This window comes from Hibiscus syriacus, unplaced genomic scaffold (assembly GCF_006381635.1).
Source record: "Hibiscus syriacus cultivar Baekdansim isolate YM2019G1 unplaced genomic scaffold, ASM638163v2 tig00111099_pilon, whole genome shotgun sequence".
NCBI classification, from domain to species: Eukaryota; Viridiplantae; Streptophyta; class Magnoliopsida; order Malvales; family Malvaceae; genus Hibiscus; species Hibiscus syriacus.
In genome coordinates, this window is record NW_024062984.1 from 1,473,182 (window position 1) to 1,482,088 (window position 8,907).

The 8,907-nt window shown below is 36.3% G+C and overlaps 1 pseudogene; it reads right to left on the reverse strand.

Annotated features, from left to right (window-relative positions):
• Positions 1 to 1,620: 1,620 nt before the first annotated feature.
• On the reverse strand, positions 1,621 to 7,059 carry LOC120153224 (annotated as a pseudogene).
• Positions 7,060 to 8,907: the final 1,848 nt, after the last annotated feature.

Consider the following 8,907-nt stretch of genomic DNA (forward strand, 5'->3'; position numbering starts at 1 on the left):
ATTTAATTTGAATAGATTCGAATTTTTAACAAGTTGAAATGAGTTATTTAATATTTAATTTAAAAAAACTCGTGAGCAGCTCAAAAATAATATATTAAGATTTTATTTAAAAAATTATTAATAATATTAACATTTATGTGTTGTTGTTTTTTTTAAATATAGTATAAGGTTTTTATGTATTTAAGGTTCGAGTTTAAGTTTGAGGCTTTAATCGAGTTAATTTTAAGATTTTTTTTATTTTTGAGTCTTTACGAACTTCAGTTCATGATTTTGAATTTGAGTCGAGTTTAAAAAATTTATACACACGAATATTTGCGTCAAATCGAGCTCGACTCAGCCCATTCACAGCTGCAACTAGACTAGTTAGGTTTTGCGCCAACTGACGTTTGGGCTTTCACTGGACCGCAAAGGAGCCCCTAGTTTTCGGTTGGGCCTCGGTTGGGTGAAATTGGAAATATGGGAAAGTGGATGTTAATTATGAGAACGGAATATTATCAAAACTAAACTAAATTTATCTGTATTCATTTTTAAAACAAAATATGTAGGATAATAATGGAGATGGTGTCAATGGAAACACAATTTAATAAATATTTTTAAAAGATACATGATTCTAGGGATGAGCATTTAATCGAGTCGAATAAAAAAATTCGAGTTATTCGCGTTGACAAGTCTTGTTTTACAACACAAAGTTGCCTTGAAATTTTTTGAGTCGAGTCGAATTTTTGAGTTTCTGTTTAAATTTAATTGTAAACATGTATAATATTATGATATTATTTGATTATAATTTAAATGATTTTTTATAACCATGTTACAATACATATATATTTATTCATATGTAATATACATATATCATAACAGAGTCGAGGGACTCGATTCAAACTTGGAATTTTGAATTGTTCGAGTTATTCAAGTTGTATTTTGCAACTCGATTTGAACTTGAAAATTTTTCGATTCGATTCGAGTTTTTGAAATTACAACTCAAAGTTAGTTCGAGTTTAGTTTTCTCAGTCAATTCGAGTCAAAATATCAATTTTTTAATTCGGGTCGAATTTTACTCATCCTTACATGATACATTCAATGAGACGATAAAATTAATAATTGACGAAGTTTATAGTTCTTGAACATTTAGATTTAATTTTAGTGGGTTTAGATTAGTCTCAAATACAATTTGAACAATTTAAACTGATTCAAATATTTTCATATTAAAATATTGTTTAAATTAATCTTAATTATTTTACATGATCTGAGATGATTATAAGGTAATATTTATTTATATTTTCTTAATTAATTGATAACATACACTTTATAGGTGCAACTACTTGAATTCAACACCTCTAGAGAGAGCAACGCTTTCTTTTACCGTTTAAACCAATTGATGGGTTATATTCTTAAATTATTGTAAACATTTAAATTAAATTTTAATATAAGTTTAAGTTAGCTATAAATAAATATTGAATCAAATATAATCAAAGGATTGGTTCGTAATTAATTTGATATTACTTAAATATATCTCGAATTTGAGTGGTTGTGTTCGTAGAAAAACGTTGTTATGTGTTATACATGTCCATGAAACCCAAAAAAGCATCGATGGAGAAACTAACATATAATATTTGCAATGAACAACGATCAAAGGAGAAAAAAAGGGGTTTGGCTTTTAGACCTTCTAGAGTGACAGTCCAGACTCCTCATCCTCTTCCAGTGAGGAGGTGTAGACAAAGTAAAGTGCCCAGATCAGGCCGAACACACCGAACAGGATCCACCCGAGAACGTTGTTGCTCAGTCCAAAGGGAAGTCCGGTTCCTTCAGTGGACATTCTCTCGTCCACCAGCCATGGCCGGGCTCGACACGGTTGCTGCGCAGGCTGCTGCAAGCAATGATGCCGTCGTGCCTATGGTTGAGCCCTTCTCCCGTGAAGACGAAGTGGTCCTCTTCTCCATGGTGCACATCATCTTCACGTTTCCACTCTTTGCCATTGTTGGCAACCCTGGAAGTATAATTTACAATTTGAGGGTGAATATGAAAATGACCAAAAAAAGGGGGCTAAAGAATCCAACAACAAAAAAAGGCAAAACATATCATAATTGTTGGAGCGCACGATAGCCGGTTTTCTCTAGGTGCACGTTAGCAGGTTTAACGTTTCTGGGTTCTCCGTTCGTGGCTCCGGTCTTGTTTTCTTCTCTCCATCTGGTTACTCTGTCCCCTCATTCTCTTATTCCTCAACCAGTTCCCGTGCAACCATGGATTGGAGAAAGTTGTTTGAAATTTCAAAAGGTCTTGACCTTGATTTTTATCCTCCGACACTACGCGATGGGTCTCCGGTGGTTCAGCCACCGCCAGAGGTTTTTGAAGATGGGATAGCGGAGTGGAAACACTCGTTAGTAGGACAATTCCTTGGGCCACCTCCAAATTTCATCTCAATGCAAAGAATCGTTGAAGCCATGTGGAAAAATGCTTCGAATGGCAGTCCGGTTCGCATCAGCAAAGCAGGTAACAATCTCTTCCTCTTTTCTTTTAGTTCGAATGCTGCTAGAGATTGGGTGTTAGAACATGGACCTTGGCATATCTACAACAAACCGTTGATCCTTAGAAATTGGGAACCAAATCTGAAAAAACTCAGTTTTGACCTAACAAAAATTCCAGTTTGGGTTCACTTATTCAATGTCCCTTTAGAACTTTACTCCCGAGCTGGTCTTAGTCATATTGCTAGTGCCATTGGAGTCCCACTCTCCATGGACTCTGTTACTGCAGAAAAAACAAGGTTGGAATTTGCAAAATCTGTTTAGAAATAGGGCCAAATGATAAATACCTGAGTATGTGGAGGTCGTATTGAACGATGGGTCTGTTACTTCAGTGCTTGTGGAGATCCCTTGGTTACCACCAAGCTGTAGGAGTTGTAAAATGTTTGGCCACACAGAGAAGGGCTGTAAAGTTCACAAACAGACTGCCCAGCAGCCTACACAAGTATGGAAAAGGAAAGAAACTATTCCTAATGCTAATGATTCTGAACCGTTAATAGGAGGAACTGAGATGTTACAAGGAAATTTAACTTCTGTTAGCAACAACAGTAAGGAGCTTATTTCAACTGAAGTTAGTACTGACTCAAGCAATAACATTATTCCCACTGATCAAATTATTTCTGCTGTTAAAGAAGATGTTATACTCCCTGACCTTACTGTTCCTTCAGTAGAGGTTACTGAACCTACTTTGTTATCACGGGAAAGAGGCAAGACTTCATCGACATCTGTGCTTGCTGGGTCAAAAAACAGATTCGAAATACTATCCGTAATTGAAGATTCATCTCCTGTTTTGAATGAAAGTAAACCAAAAGAAAAGAGAAGCATCTAAAGGTGTAGCCAATCTTTTGAACGAACTGAAATCAAAAAAGAAAGACCGTTTTGATAAAGCTAAAAATACTGTAATAGGAGTTAATGTGGCTGCTACATCCTCTCTTTCTCTATGATTGTGGGATTTTGGAATATAAGAGGACTCAACAGTCCTCTTAAACAACATGGTGTTCTAAAGAGAGCTCGTCTTATGAATGTTGATGTTATTTGCCTCTTGGAAACTAGAGTTAAAACTAGTAATGCTTCGTTTATTCTGAATTCTAAGTTTGAGCACTGGAATTATTGTACTAATCACAACTTTGCTGAGAATGGCAGAATTTTGATCCTCTGGAAGAAAGGCATTGATTTCTCGATTATACACATGTCTGATCAGTGTATAACCATTAAAGGTCATTATCTTAGTAATCCTCTGATTATCACAGCTATTTATGGCAGAAATGAAGGTGTTTTGAGAAGGCAACTATGGCAGCATCTACATGAAGTGAACAGCCAGCATGGCAATTTTCCTTGGATACTGGGAGGTGATTTTAATGTTATTCTTAATTCGACAGAAAGTTCAAATTCTGCCCTGTTGGGCCCTTTTATTACTCCAGACATGAAGGAATTCCAGGATGCTTTGTTTGACTTGGAATTGCTTGACCACCCTTATTTTGGCCCTACTTTCACCTGGAGCAACAAACAACACGAATCATATCTAGCAAAAAAACTTGATAGAATCTTAGTTAATCCTATTTGGTTTACTGCTTTTCCCAAGTCACATGTGGAATTCCTTGCTCCTGGAATTTCTGACCACTGTTTGGTAATTGCTTGGCTTTCTAAAGAGGTTCATGCTGACCATCCTAAGCCTTTCAAATTTTTTAACTTTTGGGCCCACCACTCTGAATTCCTAAGCATAGTTAGCCATTCTTGGCACTCTTTTTCCCAGGGCAACCCTATGCAACAACTGTTCTTCAAGCTTAAACGCCTAAAAATCAGTTTGAAAGCCCTAAACCAGCAGCATTATAGCAATATTTCTGATCGTGTCAACCAAAAGAAATTGGAGCTCGAGGATCAACAGATCAAATCTTTAAATCTTGCTGATTCTTTCCAAAAAGAATCCCAATTGCAAAACGAGCTCCACCTCCTTCAAGAAGCCGAAAACATGTTTTTAAGACAGAAAGCGAAGGTACAGTGGATTAATCATGGTGATAAATGTACGAAATTTTTCCACTCTGCAGTTGCTACTAAAACGAAGAGGGATACTATACGTGTGCTTATTGATGACCAAGGAAGAAGATTAGAAACTTATGAGGATATGGCTACAGAAGTCTTACGGTTCTTTACCAACCTGATTGGGACTAATTTTGAGGTTAAATCTTGTGACCCGAACACTTTAAAGGATCTGATTCTTAACTCTTTGCCTTTGGAAAGCTCTAATGATCTTGTTAAGGAGGTTACTCGTGATGAAATTAAAGATGCATTTTTTTCTCAAGGCAACGATAAAGCTCCCGGTCCGGATGGTTACACTCCATATTTTTTCAAGAAAACTTGGCCTATTATTGGTGATGACGTGGTGGCAGCTGTTACTCACTTCTTTAGAGATCCTTACACTCAACCTTATGCATTTAATGCCACTTGTATTACTTTGGTACCTAAAATTCCAAATCCTAGCCAGGTGAAAGATTTTCGGCCTATTTCTTGTTGTTCGGTGGTCTATAAAGCTGTTTCTAAAATCTTGGTCAATCGATTGACACCCCTTCTCCCTGGAATTATTTCGTTTAACCAAACGACTTTTGTTAAAGGGAGGAACATAGTAGATAACACTCTTCTAGCTCAGGAGCTTGTCAAGGGTTATGGAAGGAAGACTTTATCACCAAGATGTTCAATGAAAATTGATCTCCACAAAGCATTCGACTCTTTACATTGGGATTTTATTTCTACTGTCCTCATTGCTATTGGACTTCCTGCCAATTATATTAAGTGGGTTGAGGCTTGTTTCACTACTGCTCGGTACTCTATATCTTTTAACGGTAGTCTAATTGGCTTCTTTAAAGGTGCTAGAGGATTAAGACAAGGTGATCCCATCTCACCTTTACTTTTCGTACTATCAATGAATATCCTTTCTAGTATTCTCAACAAAGCTGCTACTAGAGGTATTTTTGGCTTCCACCCTAAATGTAAAAAGATTGGGTTAACTCATCTCACCTTTGCAGATGACTTGCTTATTTTCTGTCGAGGGAATGCAGAATCTGTTGTGGGGGTAATTAGTGTTCTTGATCACTTCTATGAAATTTCAGGCCTTAAACTTAATGCTCATAAATGTGAATTCTTCACTGCTGGAATTTCACCAATGAAAATAGGAGAAATCAAACAGATTACGGGTTTTAACCATGGTTGCTTACCTGTTAGATACTTGGGTGTTCCACTAGTATCTAGAAAGCTTTCGGAGAAAGACTGCATAGCTCTAATTGACAATATTAGAGACCGTCTCCATAAATGGTCTCGAAGACATTTGAGTTACGCTGGAAGACTCGAGCTCATTAAAACGGTTCTTCATAGTATCACAAATTTCTGGTGTAGGCAGCTAATCCTTCCACAATCTGTGCTTAATCGGATTGAGCAGTTATGTTCAAGGTTTTTCTGGAAAGGTTCTGATATTGCTGCTAAAGGTGCAAGAGTTAAATGGGATAAGCTTTGCCTCCCAAAATCGGAAGGGGGTCTTGGCCTAAAAGACATAAAATCTTGGAATAAAACTTGTATTCTGCACTTGATAAAGAAAATCCTTGCGGTTGATGGTTCGCTATGGATCGCTTGGATCAAAACTTATGTTATCAAGAACTCTGATTTTTGGACTATGGAGGCTAGGATCAATACAAGCTGGAGCTTTCGTAAACTGCTCAGTATGAGGAATCACGCTGCCCCCATTTTTGCTTCTGGAACTCATTCAATCAAAGACATATGGCATCACATCCGTAACAAAGATGACAAGGTTACTTGGCATAAATTATTCTGGTTTCCTCTTCATATCCCTAAGTATAGTATTATTACTTGGATGGCTTTCCTTGACAGATTACCAACCAAAAATAGGCTGATTCGAATGGGGTTAAACATTGACGGTATTTGTGTGCTTTGTAGTGAAGAGATGGAAACTAGGGACCACTTGTTTCTTCATTGTTCTGTGGCAAATTCTGTTTGGAACTCTGTCCTGCATCTTAATGGCATTTGCAGAGGAACTTGTTCATGGGATGCTCACATTTCATGGGCTTGTGCTTCATGGAAAGGAAAATCACTACTCACTACTATTATGAAGCTTGCTTGGACTACTTTTACTTACATTATTTGGGAGGAGAGAAACAAGAGAATTTACCAAGGACGCTCAAGAAATGTTAATGCCTTACTCCTTGCTATTAAAGACTCTGTTGCTATTCAACTTAAGGGTAGAGAAATAAATAGAAATGACTATGTCAATAATACTCTTTGTAATCAATGGGGTATTGAACATTGATGTTTTCAGTTCTGTTGTATAGTGTTGTAAGTGTTGATTTTTATGTATGAACTTTCTGAGTTTTGAAGCAGTTTTACTGCTCTTTTGGATATAAAATTGAATTGATTTATCCAAAAAAAAAAAAGAATCCAACAAAATTCTTACCAATACAACAGGGGATGTAACCCTTGGGAATGGCTTGTGTACAAGAGCTGTAAGAATGGCGGCGGCGGTAGCCGATATGGATGCCATGAATTCTTAGCTCAATTGGGAGAATTTGCAACAACAATGGCAGTTGGATCCAAACCAGTTTACTTCATTTACAAAGATTAGTAGGTCTAGAATCACACCATAGCCATTCGTTTTGATATCCCCTATCTACATAAGCCCACCCAATTTCATCTACGTGTGATATCATCCTTCCATAAATCAAAGATTGATCCAAGAGTGCTCTATGCGTCATCTCATAGCACGACAAGCTGATGCCTAATGGGACCTGACCTCAAATTAATTTCATATTTTCGAGAGCTTTATAAACTATTCTGTGTTTACTATCGACTTGTAGTTGTCGAAGTATCAATAAGTCTCCAAAGCTGCATTTACTTTCCCCTTCACTCCGACACTCCAAATTCCTGTTAAATATCTTTGCACTACCACATCATGATCAAAGAGAGCAATCTTATTCGGTGCCGGAAACATGTCCGGTAGATAAAACCGCAGATGGTTGAGAGCTGAAGTGTGTCTTGGATCATAGGACTTTCTGCACTCTGAATATGAATTGTAGCTTTGCCAGGAGGAATAAATAAAAACCACATGCAGGTTGAGGTAATTTTGGTCACCACAAGAAAAACAATTTTCTCTGGCTCCTGCATAATCAATTATTAGTTAACCATTACATCCACCAACAGGTAAATCACGGGGCCAATCACCGTACATGACACCAACATAGTAATCTCAGAAACATTACTTGTCTAAAGTTAAACCACAAGATTGTGTATTCCATATACGAACCTTATAACGTTATTGAGCAAACAAAGCTTTGATGACAATAATGAACCAACCCCAGTTAATGTTACACTGTTTCAAAGCATCGTATCGTATATATCCAATATATATTTTTGAAGCAAACCAATACTTGCTTTAAAAGGGTAACTTAATTACCTCAAGCTTCTGAACCAGTTCTTTAGCATTTGGTCCAGAGACAAATATATGGCATTGGGAAGGTTTGATAAAGTCAACATCCACGGTTTTGTCGGTGAAAATAAGTAAATAGTTATAATAGCCGTCAACATTAAGTAAATTCATCTGTTGGAAAAAAGAAAAAAAAGTTAGATAACAACTTTCAAAACTCAAAAGAGAAGCATTGCTTTTTTTCTTCTCGATATTGGTAACAAAAATATTAAGCAAATCATTTTGCTTACGGGCTTCTCATGAGTACCCAAATGAGTCCCAGTTATGAATTCCAGTAACTCCTCCAAAGTTCCATAGCCACCTGAAAACGAAGCAATAAAGCAAAACTAAGCACTTTATGCCTATGGATATGTTTTGGAACAAAAGTTGCTTGATATGTAATGATATGACTAGCAAAATTATAATGTCTCGTTACTTATCAAATCGCTCACGTATTTGCAGTCCTCCAAGCCTTCAAAACTGCGAATCTAAGTTCAGGTAGTAATTTCTCTATGACAACCTTATCTTGCTCGGAGCCAAATTCAAACAATAATTTGCAGTTTATGAAAGAAGAAGAAGAAGAAAGACACATGGATTAATGGTAGGGAAGAACTGGGGTGAATTTGAATAGTCAAATGAAACTTACAAATATAAAATCTTGTGTTAGATGATGAATTTATAAAGTTAAAAAAAAAAGTGTACTTATTAAAAAGTAGGGAACAAAAAGATTTCACTCGATTACAATGAGAAGTGCCATGACAAAATTGACAAGGGGCATGTTCACTTGTGCTCTATATTGGTATCCCGTGGTAGATCAATAAATTTAAGAATAAATTTCAAAATTTTAGTTTTTTTAATAATGAGCATGCATTTTTTTTCCTTTTTATCTGATATTTTAAATTAAATTTAATAATTTTCTAAAATAATAAG